Here is a 12,152-nt window from a genome sequence, read left to right on the forward strand (position 1 = left end):
AACTGTAACTGTTAAGTGACAATGCCAAATGATCTTGACATGGAAGATGGTGGCTGGGAAAATAGAAGAGAGTGAAATTGTGGCAGGAATACTCAGGACAGAAGGGAGGAAGTAAATGTGGGCTTTTGTTCTTATCTGGTTTAGGAAATGCTATTGGTATTAACTCATTCTATATGTTGATATAAAAATATGGTCACAAAGATGGTGCCCAAAGCAAAGAAGGAAGCCCCTGCCCCTCCCAAACCTGAAGCCAAGGCAGAAGCTTTGAAGGCAAAGAAAGCAGGGATAAAAGGTGTCCACAGACACACACAAAAAAGAAGATCCTCAGGTCACCCACCTTCTGGAGACCTAAGACACTGTGGCTCTGAAGATAGCCTAAATATCCTTGGAAGAGGGCCCCCAGGAGAAACAGGCTTGACCACTAAACTATCATCAACTTCCCCCTAACTACAGAGTCAGCCATGAAGAAGATAGAAGACAATACACTTGTGTTCATTGTAGATGTCAAGGCCAAAACAGACCAAACAGGCTGTGAAGAAGCTCTGTAACATTGATGTGGCCAAGATCAACACCCTGATCAGGCCTGATGGGGAGAAGAAGGCATATGTTCGACCGGCTCCAGACTATGATGCTTTGGATGGTGCCAACAAAATTGGGATCATCTAAACTGAGTCCAGCTGGCTAATTCTAAATATAAAAATTTTATAGTATAAAAAAATGCTATAGGTAAGTGGTAATAACCTTAATCACCAGAAGATAATAATAGTTCACTTCTAAATCAGTGGAGGTAGGGAAATGGAACCTAGAAAATTCAATCTTCGCCCAAAAGTCAGAAACGGGGTTTAAGGTAGAAGGGAAGGGAGACGGGAGAAGGGGAAGGAGAGAAAGAAACTTAAGAGAAGAGAAGTAGTAATTAAGAATGCCAGAAAATTCAAACATATGCATAAATCACTATAAGTGTAAAAGAGTTATACAGTCTATTAAAAGACAGAGACTCATTACTTTTTTTTCCCAAATCCAGCCAAATGCTGTTTATAATAAAGGGCCTAAAATGGCATATCTTCAGACTGAAAATAAAAGGATTAAAAAAGAAACATGAGGTAATTGTTAATAAAAATAAAGCAGGAGTAGCAATATTAATTTCAGAAAAAATAAACTTTAGGAGATAAAATTCTTTTCAAGAGAGAAGACACAGGGAAGGATGATTTTATTTTTCTTCAGCAAACATCTACTGCATACCTACTATGCAGGCATTTTCTGGGTTTGAGGGATATAGCACTGAGCAAGACAAGACCCATCTCTTGTGACATCTAGTGGGAATCAGCCATTCAGTCCTACTCTTTAACATTTGGAAGACTCGGGGCAAAATACAAATGCAAAGCCTGCATCCTGCATGTCTAAATAATTAAAAGTAATAATTCAAATAAATTATAGAAAATGACAAATTGTTAGATAAAATATCTTCTATCCTCCTACCCTGACAAATATTTCTTTGTAATAGCTTGGAAAGCTAGATTCAAATTTGGAATTCTTGGATTCCTCAGGTAGTAGAAATCTAGCCCTTAGCTCATATCCCTCTTTCGCTTCACCTCCAACTTTGACAATGTCTCAAGGGCCCATGAGCACAGGTGTGGACTCCCCCAGATATAAGTTATACCCCCATTTCTTGCAAACACCCCTTGATTGGCCACTGCTCAGGCTTTGGACTCTATACCCAGGCAGCACAGATCCGTCTTAGAGAAACAGACCCAGGAAAGAGATCTGTGCAGGTCTCAAAAGCTATCTCAGGGCAATTTGGGCAGGAAATTCTGGGGTACAGTTACTTCTCATATGGTCGAGAATTAGAGTCAGGGTGGTGCAGGCTCCCAGGGATATGTCTTTTTACACTCACGGGGCCCTGCAGGTGTGGGCAAGGGCACAATCCTAGGAGGGTCAGAACAGGATCCTTTAAGCAAAAGGCCCAAGGCAAGAGCGACTCTTGCCCAGGTTTAAGGCACTGCTGCTGACCAAAGTCATAGAACAATCAATCAATAAATAAATGTGACAAGCTCGGATAGTGTTCAGTGATATGCAAAGACTGAAAACAGAGTAACAGAAAAACAACTGACTAGTCAGGAATAACTTCTCTGAGGTAGGGACAGGCACTTAAACCAGTATCTTAGAAATAAAAAGAAAGAAAGATGGATATTTTTAAAATCTTTTTCTTTAAAACATGTTTATTGATTTTAGAGAGAGGGAGGAAGGGAAGTGGGGAGGGGGGAGAGAGAGAGAAAGAGAGAAATCAAAGTGAGAAGAAACACCACTTGGTTGCCTCCCATATGCACCCCAACTGGGAATGCGTGACGGCACTCTAACCAACTGAGCTACACCGACCAGGGGGAAAGCTGGACGTTTTAATTTAAGGGGAGAACATTCCAAACAGAAGACTAATAGCTAACATAAATTTCCTGTGTCAGAAATAACCTTGGTGTGTGCCAGGAACTGAAAAAAGGCCCAAGCACTATAGGGAAGTAAGAAAGTGGCAGGTGAGTTCAAGGTCAGTATGAGCCAGATCGGGTAGAGTTTTATAAGCAAAGGTAAGGAGTTTTTTATCCTCAGTGGGATAAGAAGTCACTAGAAGATTTTAAGCATAAAATAATTAAATGTGCATATTTTAAATGTGACTCTGACTGCTGGGTGATTTGGAGGGAAAACAAAAATGAAGAGAGACAGACCAGTTAAGAGACCATAGCAGTAGCCCAGGTCAGAGATGATAATGACTTGGTTAGAGTGGTAGTAAAGGAAGCAGGAAAATGGTTGTATTTGGGGTTATGTGTTTTGTATTTACATTAATATGACTGTAGAATAAATTGGACCAGGGTGGGGGGAAGAAGCTAAGATAAAGAGAGAAATCAAGGAAAACTGACCATCCGGTGGAAAGAAGGATGGATGATGCCATTTATTGAGATATGAGCCAGGAAGGAGAGCAGCGTAGAGGGGAGAAATCAAGAATTCTTATTAGGTAAAAAAATATAAGCAGACTTCTGCTTTGTTTAGGATATAGAAAGCTGCAAAGAACACCACTCCTCTATGAGGACAAAAAGCAGGAAATCTACAAAATTATAACTTTCTTGAGTTCATCACAAGCTGAGAACACAGGAAACCAAAAAAACCAAATGATAATGAGGGACAAGCCCCTCCAAGAAAAGACAGACATGGACTGCCTCACCTCTGTCAAAGCAAAGGAGGAAGAGGTGCCATCATGACAGCAGGTAAGAAAAATCAGCTCTACTTTTAATGAATTCTTAAGGGGCAAGTGTAGGCTACTGTGGCAGTTTGGGGCTCAGGCCCAAGACACAAAGGAGTTTGCACTCACCCTACATTCTTTTCTGAGAGTTTCTCCCGAGGGCTCACAAGAAAGATCAGGAGCAGGACAGATGATCAGAGAGAGTCCTCCTCTAGGTGCAGAAGATGAGCAGGTCAGAGAGGGCAGGTACAAAGTCCTAACCATTCATCCACAAACTCATAGACCTGCACCAAGACAAGTCACAAGAAAACTGCTGACAATGAAAAGATAAAGAGAATATCTAGAAGTCAGCCAGGGTAAAGAAACAACATTCACAGAGGAGCAAAGATAAAAAACACAGCCAACTTCTCAGAAACAATGCAAGGCAGAAAGGGCAGAAAGGTGGCATTTTTAAAGAACTAAAGGAAAAACTGTTACCCCAGAATTCTATACACAGCAACAATGTTTTTTTTTAAAGAAATATGAGCACCCCAGCTGGTGTGGCTCAGTGGATTGAGGGCCAGCCTGTGAAGCAAAGGATCACCAGTTTGATTCCTAGTGTAGAGCACATGCCTGGGTTGCAGGCCAGGCCCACAGCAGGAGGTGCGCAAGATGCAACCACGCATTGATGTTTCTGTCCCTCTTTCTGCCTCCCTTCTCCTCTCTAAAAATAAAAATATAATCTTTTTTAAAAAATAAAAATATAAAAGAAATATGTGCAAGGAAGATATTTTTGCATGAAAAGACATAATAACAGAAATTTGTTTTAAAACACTCCAAAAAATATTACGGGTAATTGGGGAAAAAAAGGCAAAATATTGGTAATTGCTGAAGCCAGATGATGGGTACATGGGACTTCATTGTAATGCTTCTTCTACTCAAGTATGTAAAACTTTTTTAATAAAAAAGGTTTTAAAAGAGTTAAAGTAGGGGAGAAAAAAGTAAACAGATACATCATACAAAATTGGGAAACCAGAGAAAATACTATTAACAAATTGGAATATATCTGTTAAGCCTTTCAAAGATACAGATAAATTGATTTATTTTTCAAAATTGAGAATAGACAAGTTCGTACCATATGGTAATCTAATATTTCCATTTAGTAATATAACATGCTTATTACCCCATATCCTTAAAAAAATTCTAGAACACAGTTTTCAATGGCTACTCTGTATCTTATCTTATGACAACTATAATTTATTTAAATAATGCAGTTCCAGAGATTCTTAATCATTACTCAGTATTAACAGATTAATCAATTAAATAGTTTTAGAAATTTTTAGAATTGTATCAGTTAATATATGTGTGGACAATATAAAGACAAGGAATATGAGTTTTATTTATTTGTTATGGTTATGAGAACAAGTCTTTCGTGTGATAAGAAACTGGTTTCTTTACAGCATGGAGACAGATTTTCCAGGTAAAAAAGAAAACAGGACACAATGACAATGCCAGAGAGGTTTCTTTTTTTTTTTAATTATATTTTATTGATTATGCTATTACAGTTGTCCTGATTTTTCCCCCTTTGCCCCCCTCCATCCAGAGCTTCCTACTCCCTTAAGCAATCCCCCCACCATTGTTCATGTGCAGGGGTCATGCATATAAGTTCTTTGGCTACTCCATTTCCTATACTGTACTTTACATACCATGGTTATTCTGTAACTACCTATTTGTACTTCTTAATCCCCTCACCTGTTCACCCATTCTCTCCCTACTCCCTCCCATCTACAACCATCTGGTAACTAACTTTTTTTCTCTTACTGCTTTTAAGGGTCTCTCTTTATCTTTAACCTTTTGCCTTTTAATTATGTGTCGGAGCTGGCCTCTTTGCATCCATCATAATTGGGACTCTATGTGCTTCTTGGACTTGCCTGTCCTTCACCAAATTAGGGAAGTTTTCTTTCGCTATTTTTTCAGCTAGATTTCCAATTTCTTGCTCTTTCTCTTCTCCTTCGAGCACCACTATGATGCCAATATTGGACCTCTTGAAGTTGTTCCAGAGGCTATTTATGCTATCCTCACTTTTTTGGATTCTTTTTTTTCCTTGTTGTTCTGCATGTTTTGTTTTGGGTTTTTTTTGCTTCCCTATGTTCCAAATCATTGATCTGATTCTCAGTTTCATTCACTCTACTGTCATTTCCCTGTAAATTGTTATTTATTTCAATTACTGTATCATTCGTTTCTGACTGGATCTTTTTATGCTGCTGAGGTCCTCACTAAGTTCCTTGAGCATCCTTATAACCAGTGTTTTCAACGCTGCATCTGATAGATTGCTTATCCCCATTTTGTTTAGCTCTTTTTTTAAGTTTTGATATGTTCTTTCGTTTGGGCCATGTTTCTTTGTCTCCTCGTCTTGGCAGCCTCCCTGTGTTTGTTTCTATGTATTAGGTAGAGCTGCTTTGGCTCCATGTTTTGGTAGTGTGATCTAATATAGTAGGTGTCCTATAGTGTCCAGCAGCACAGCCTCCCTATCAGCCAAGCTGGGTACTCAGGTGCACCCTTCGTGTGGACTGAGTATACCTTCCTCTTGTAGTTGAGCTTTTGTTGCTGTTGGCAGATCAATGGGAGGGAATTAGCCAGGCCAGTCAGCTGCAAGGACTGGCTGTAACCACTGACCACCAACCTCCACCGTCCATGGAGGATCAATTGTGCAGGGGCTGGGTGGTGGTGCTCTGACATGGTTGTAGCTGTCCATTAGGTATGCTGGCCCTGGGGTTTTCCAGGTGGTGCAGGGCAAGGTCAGCCCCCACCTGTGTTTTGCCTGGGGCATCCTCTATTAGCTATAAAGCAATCTGAGGTGGCTGCTACTTGTGCTGGGCTTGGAGATCCCCAGGTGAAGCCAAGCTGTGACTCTAATCTGGCTGCCACTAGGGCTCACTAAAGACAGCTATTGCTTGTTTGTTAGGATTTAGGAGACAAGACCAGCCATTCTTATAGTAAAGCAGCTTGGGTAGGCCTGTAATTTGGGTAGGCCCATAATTTGGGTGGGGAAGAGCCTCTGGGGAATCTCCAAGGTGGGTCAAACAGATATTAGCTAGGATGATGGAGTCTCAAATATGGCACAAGCGTGCCAGCTCTGTGGGGCGGGGGGGTTTAGCCAAGGGACAATGGCCTCTGCCCACCTTGATTCCAAACACTTCAGTTTCTCCCTGTATACCACTGGTGCCTTTCAAGCTGCTACTCTGGTGCTGGAGCTCAGGAGGAGTGAGTTTGAGCAGGTCAGTCCATCTGTGGGTTCTTTAAGAGGAACTGCTTGGGGGTCTAGCGGCCTTCTCCATTGACTCAATCCCTATGGTTTTTGCAGCCAGAAGTTGTGGGGACTTATCTTCCTGGCACTGGAATCCTGGGCTGGGGGCCTGGTGTGGGTTTGAGACTCCTCGTCCCTGAGATATCCCTCCCGAGTTTTTATCCACATGGGTGTGGGACCAACCTGTTCCGCATCCGCACCCCTCTTACCAGGGTGGATGGATGTGATTCATCTGATTCTGTAGTTGTCAGACTTCAATTCAGCTCAATTTCTGATGTTCCTGAGTGACAATTGTTCTATATTTTAGTTGTAATTCTGATGTGATTGTACAAAGAGGCGAGCCATATCTGCCTATACCACCACCTTAACTGGAAGTGCAGAGAGGTTTCTAATTCTTCTAGAAACAGGACACCACAGAATGACCTCATCATTTTGTTTAAAATAAATTCTGAGCCCACAAGATATACCCCATACATGATCCATATAAAAACAAAGTTTTTATTATCCATATCATAAAAAGTTTTGAGTCATTTTACATTGTTTTACTTCTCCAGATCTCTGGTAACTTCTAATGATACATAATTGACAGTGATCTACTGTTGATTTGAACACAAATAATTCAACTAAAAATTCTTTAAAATTTCAGTTATTCCTATAAAAAACAGTCTACTAAAGGAATAGGAAAATGTCACATTTCAGCACCTACCAAGAATGCCTAGTTCAGAGTTGTCATTCCCCTTTTCCACTGATGGGCCTGAGTGAAAATACACAGGTATTATTGCAAAGATGCCAGGAGGCAAATGCTCTAAAATAAGTGTGATTGTTATCTATAAAGATCATTTTAAGTATTTGTAAGTTCTATATTCTTCAGTTAAATTTGTCTCAAAGATAAATGTGTTATTCTTTACCTGTGAAAAATCAATCAGAAGCATTCTCAAACATTTAAATTTGGGTTTCTTACGTGTAGCAAGGTCCCATGGACAATACCAAAGGGGAAGGATTGAGGGAGGGAGGGGGGAGGGGGCAAGAGAAGGTGGTGGGGGAAAGGTAGAGACAAATGTATTTGAAAAAAATAAAGAATATAAATTAAATAAAAAATAAAGATAAGGCAGACACATGCTCTAAAATAAACAATATATTTTCTATTAAAAAATAAAATAAAATAAAACTTACCCCCAAAATTAAATAAATAAATTAATAAATTTGGGTTTCTTAATTGCCTACTGGCTCAAACATTAGTAGTTTTTTGTAATTCTCTCTGAGCTCACTAACCACATTGAGCTTCCTTAGAACCATTGTTTTGAACTCAATATCTGATAGTTTACTGGGAGGTGTTTCTTTGTCTTCCCATTGTTTGTGAAAATCTTTTTTTATGCTTCTGCTTCTTAAATTGATCCGTCTTGATTTCCTGACTTTGTGGTGTGAACTTCTATGGTAGGAGACCACTGTTTTTTCTTCCTGGATCTGCCTCTGTTGATGTCAGATGTCGACCCTGTCTGACCTTAGGTAGTCTGTTCAAGACTCCCCAGAATCTACTGTCTGTGGCTGTTAATCTAGTCACTCTGCACTCACACTCTGCACTCAACAGGCTGGCTTAGACACCACAGGGCAGGGGAGAGTCCCTCCCGAGGGTGGGATCATTGGGTCATCTCACATTGATGTCGCTCAGGGGAATGGCAGGCCTGAGCAAGATGGCTGCTGCCACATGGGGGATAAGTCAACATCAGGATCCCACCAGCCACTCTCTCAGTTCTCTCTCCAAAGCCTCCTTCCCCCATCTCTCCCCAGGTGTCTCCAGCCCATTCTGCCCCTGCCTTTGCCAGAGACCAGGGTAAGTGGCTGCAAGTAAAAATGTAGGTGTTAGCCCTTTAAACGGTTCTTTGCATCTCCAGCCACCTGCCTCTGGCAGAGAGCAACCCTGCTGCTTTTTGCAGCTGGCTGTTATCTGTGTACTTTTTGGGCTCTGGTTCTGTAGGCTGGAGATCCACACTTATAGTTTAGACCCCACTATTCTCAGGGAGGTCTAACTGGCCGTTTCAATATCCTTCTGGTGCTGCCACCCGTGGGCTCCCCACCCACCTTCTTGAGTCTCTACCACATTCCTAACCAGTTAGTTTGTACTAAAGCTGATTTTTCTGTCTGTCCAAGGTTATAAGGCTCCTCTCTCCCTATTGTTCAGTTGTTTGTTCCAGGTGATTTCTCCACAACTTAGTTGTAATTCCAGATTTGTTCTGGGAGGAGGTCAGTGTAACTTCCACTCACTCTTCCAGCATCTTGATTCTCTATTTTTCTTTATTTCACTTTGCATACCTTCACTTTTTCCTCCATTTTGCAACCATACTCAACTATTTCTGTGAGCATTCTGATTACCGGTGTTTTGAACTCTGCATCCAATAGATTGGCTCTCTGTTCGTTGCTTAGTTCTATTTTGGGAGCTTTGATCTGTTCTTTGATTTGGGCCATATTTTTTTTTTGTCTTGGGGCATGTGTTACATTGAAGGGGTGGAGCCTTAGGTATTCACCTGGCGGGGGGCAACCCAGGTCACTGTGTTGTGGCACTGTAGTTGGGAGAGGAGTCAGAGAGGGAACAATGCCACTTTCTCAGCTCTCACAGGCTTTCAGTCACTTCCCCTGCTACCCACAAGCAAATTGGGCCCTTCTAGTGCTGATTCCCAGGTGGGTGGGTGTGTGTACATTCTAGGACCCCATGGGTCACGTTTGGTGAGGCTGGGAGTTTCTCCTGCTGCCCCATCCCCCACAGGTGTTTACAGCCAGAGGTTTTGAGACTTTCTTTTCCCACGCTGGAACCCTGGGTTGTGTGGTCTCACTGCCCAGCTCTTCCTCACAGTATATCCGCACATGAATGTGGGACTACCAGGTCCTCCAGCCGCCACCTTGCCATGAGTCCTCTCTGCTCCAGATGCCTATATCTGACCCTCCCAACAGTGTGGATGAATGTTTCTTCTTTAATTCCTTGGCTGTCAGACTTCTATACAACTTTCAATTGGAACTTTCAATTTTCTGGAAGTTTTGGTTATTTTTTGTTTTTAAATTTGTTGCTGTCTTTTGGTTATGGAGAAGGCAAAGTATATCTACCCACACCTCCATTTTGGCCAGAAGTCCTGGGAATAAATTTTTTTTTAATTTTTTAAAGATTACTTTTTTCTTTCCCTCCCTAGCCTTTAGCTAAATATTCATGGCAAAGGTAGGGGTCTTATAAGATACTAGAAGAGAGGGACTGAATCTGTAGAGATTTCTTTGCATAGCACCTATTAAGGAAATTTATAACTTCAAGCTAACTAAATATATTTAGATGATGCTTGTAGAAAATAATGCATTATTACCACTCCACTTAGTTTTCAAAATAGAAACCCTGATCTATGTTTTTAGTGTAATGTGTTTCCTTTTAAATTAACCTCTTGTTTTCAAGATAAAACTATGGTCTTTACATTGATTTTTCAAAAATAATACTAAAGTTTTACCAACTTAAGTGGGGATGAGACACCTTTGCTTTTTTGAGCCATGCCATTCTCCAGAGGGTGAAGGGTTGAAATAAAGATTGAGAGGCAAAATAATTCATTCTCCACCTCTTTCTTATTGAATTACCAACTGCCATACTGAAGGGAGTTCAAATCCTGGTCTATTGGTCAGTGTCTCCTTCATACTTCCTTTGTAAGCTGGATCTTTGCCTTCTCTTCCAGTAACCCAGTGTTTCCTAAGGCCAGTTATCCTGTAGTTCCACAGTCAATGAAACTTAGCCAGGCACAGAGCCATCTTTGAAATCAAAGGCACAGACCTACTCTAAATGCTGCCTGAGTTCCTAATCCAAACTTTTGATCTGCCATTTGTTCTCTCTTCCCTTCCCTCCTGGGATCCTGGCCCAGCTGGCACTTTTCATTGGTGCTATATCCTGCTCCTGACATAGAACAACAAGAATAATAATTTCCAAATACAGAAGCAAGGTTTCAGAACTGAGGGTATTGCACTGTGTAAGGTAGTATATTTCTCCAGATATTTCACAGATTTGGATATCTGTTGCCACAACTGATCATTATTCAAGTTTGTGTTATGTTGACTAACCTAAATATTTTAACAAGGATTCACTCATGTTTTAAAGACACTATGTACTTAACAAAACACAAAGGCTCATTATCCATGGAATATTTCAGGTAGCTTAGGCAAGATCCTTTTACATGTAGTAAGGCAGTAAGTACAAAAGTTAACAGATGGGATATATTTGCATTAGTATCTTACTCATAGAAGTGAGGAGGTGAAACCTTTTTTTTTTAAGGAAGCTACTTGGCTAGGAACCAAATAGACTAGAAATTTTAATGATGAGAACACAACAGAATAAAAGTCAATTCTCATTTACATGGAGAGGTAGAAGAGGCGGGGGAAAGAGACGGGGAGGTGCCTAAACAAGTCACATGTGAAAGAAAACATTTTAGTTTGGAAGTAGAGATTTAGAGATCTATTAGGAAAAAGATGTGAACTTACTGTAATAAATGACACAAAAGGTAACTAACCATATTTCCAATCAAAATGTAAAATCAAAACAATTTGTATGATCAATTATCATTAAGAGACTGTGAAAAGCACCAGAAGAGATACAAAGAATCACACATTTTCTTAAAGAGATAACTCCTCTACTTAAACAAATTCAGTAACTTCCTCTGCGGGGTTCAAAGGATGCCCATAACTAGGTCCTTGAGCATCTCCTTATACCCCATAATCCAGTGCTACCAAACTATGTTAGGATTCTCTTTTCACTTTTTCATATCTTTGCACATGCTGTTCAATACCTTGTCCACCCACCCAGAAGTATTATTCATCCTTAAAAACTTGACTCAGTTATCTCTTCTTCTGTAAGAAAATGTGCAAGTGTTATGTCTCAGTTGGTGCCACAAATGAACCTCCAGCAAGCCATGCCCTCTTTTGTCATCAATGACTCGCCATTCGAAATGCAGCTTCTGGCTTATTCCCAAGCCCTGATGGAGAGCGAATACCAGACCATGGGGCAACAAGTGACATTGAATTTGATCTGCCATGACTTTGATGTTTATCATATCCACCAAATTATAAAACTGACTATGCAGAGCACCATTGTGGTATACATTAGAAATGGTACAATGTAGAATAGCCTCAGTGTGTTTGGGAGACACATCTCTTCCTCAGTCCACCTGTGGTGTCACTGGAAGTACCCTGGAATCAGTTAAGAGAGGAGGAAAATGCTTGGGCCTAAAAACAGACAAATCTGCCCTGTCTTTCAGACAATTCTCAAAAGATAGTGGTTAATGTAAGTTCTCCCCATAGGCACAACTTTGATATGTACATCTGCTTGTCTACTTCATGAGAAGGAAAATGGTTGATGTCGAGGTCTACATTGACTCATGGGCAGGGACTGAGTGTTGGCTGGCTGGTCAGGGACTTGCAAAGGACAAAATTATAAAACTGAAGACAAGAAAGGTATGTAGATGGACTCTTAAAATGGACATGAAGTGTGAAGGTATTGACCAGAAGAAGCACTTTGTGGGAGACTCTTAAGAACCAGAACAAAATGACCTATTCAGTATGTCAGGCAGCCTCTGGCCTTGGCCTCTTCAGTATCTGCTTGATGGGCCCATGTACAATGTAGCCCTG

At 40.7% G+C, this 12,152-nt stretch overlaps 1 pseudogene; it reads left to right on the forward strand.

The window, feature by feature from the left end:
- The first annotated feature begins 201 nt into the window (after positions 1-201).
- Positions 202-666, forward strand: LOC129088012 (60S ribosomal protein L23a-like; annotated as a pseudogene).
- The last annotated feature ends 11,486 nt before the right edge of the window (positions 667-12,152 follow it).

The sequence above is a fragment of the Pteronotus mesoamericanus genome, unplaced genomic scaffold, assembly GCF_021234165.1.
Source record: "Pteronotus mesoamericanus isolate MK-2021 breed Mesoamerican mustached bat unplaced genomic scaffold, CSHL_Meso_final scaffold_54, whole genome shotgun sequence".
NCBI lineage: Eukaryota > Metazoa > Chordata > Mammalia > Chiroptera > Mormoopidae > Pteronotus > Pteronotus mesoamericanus.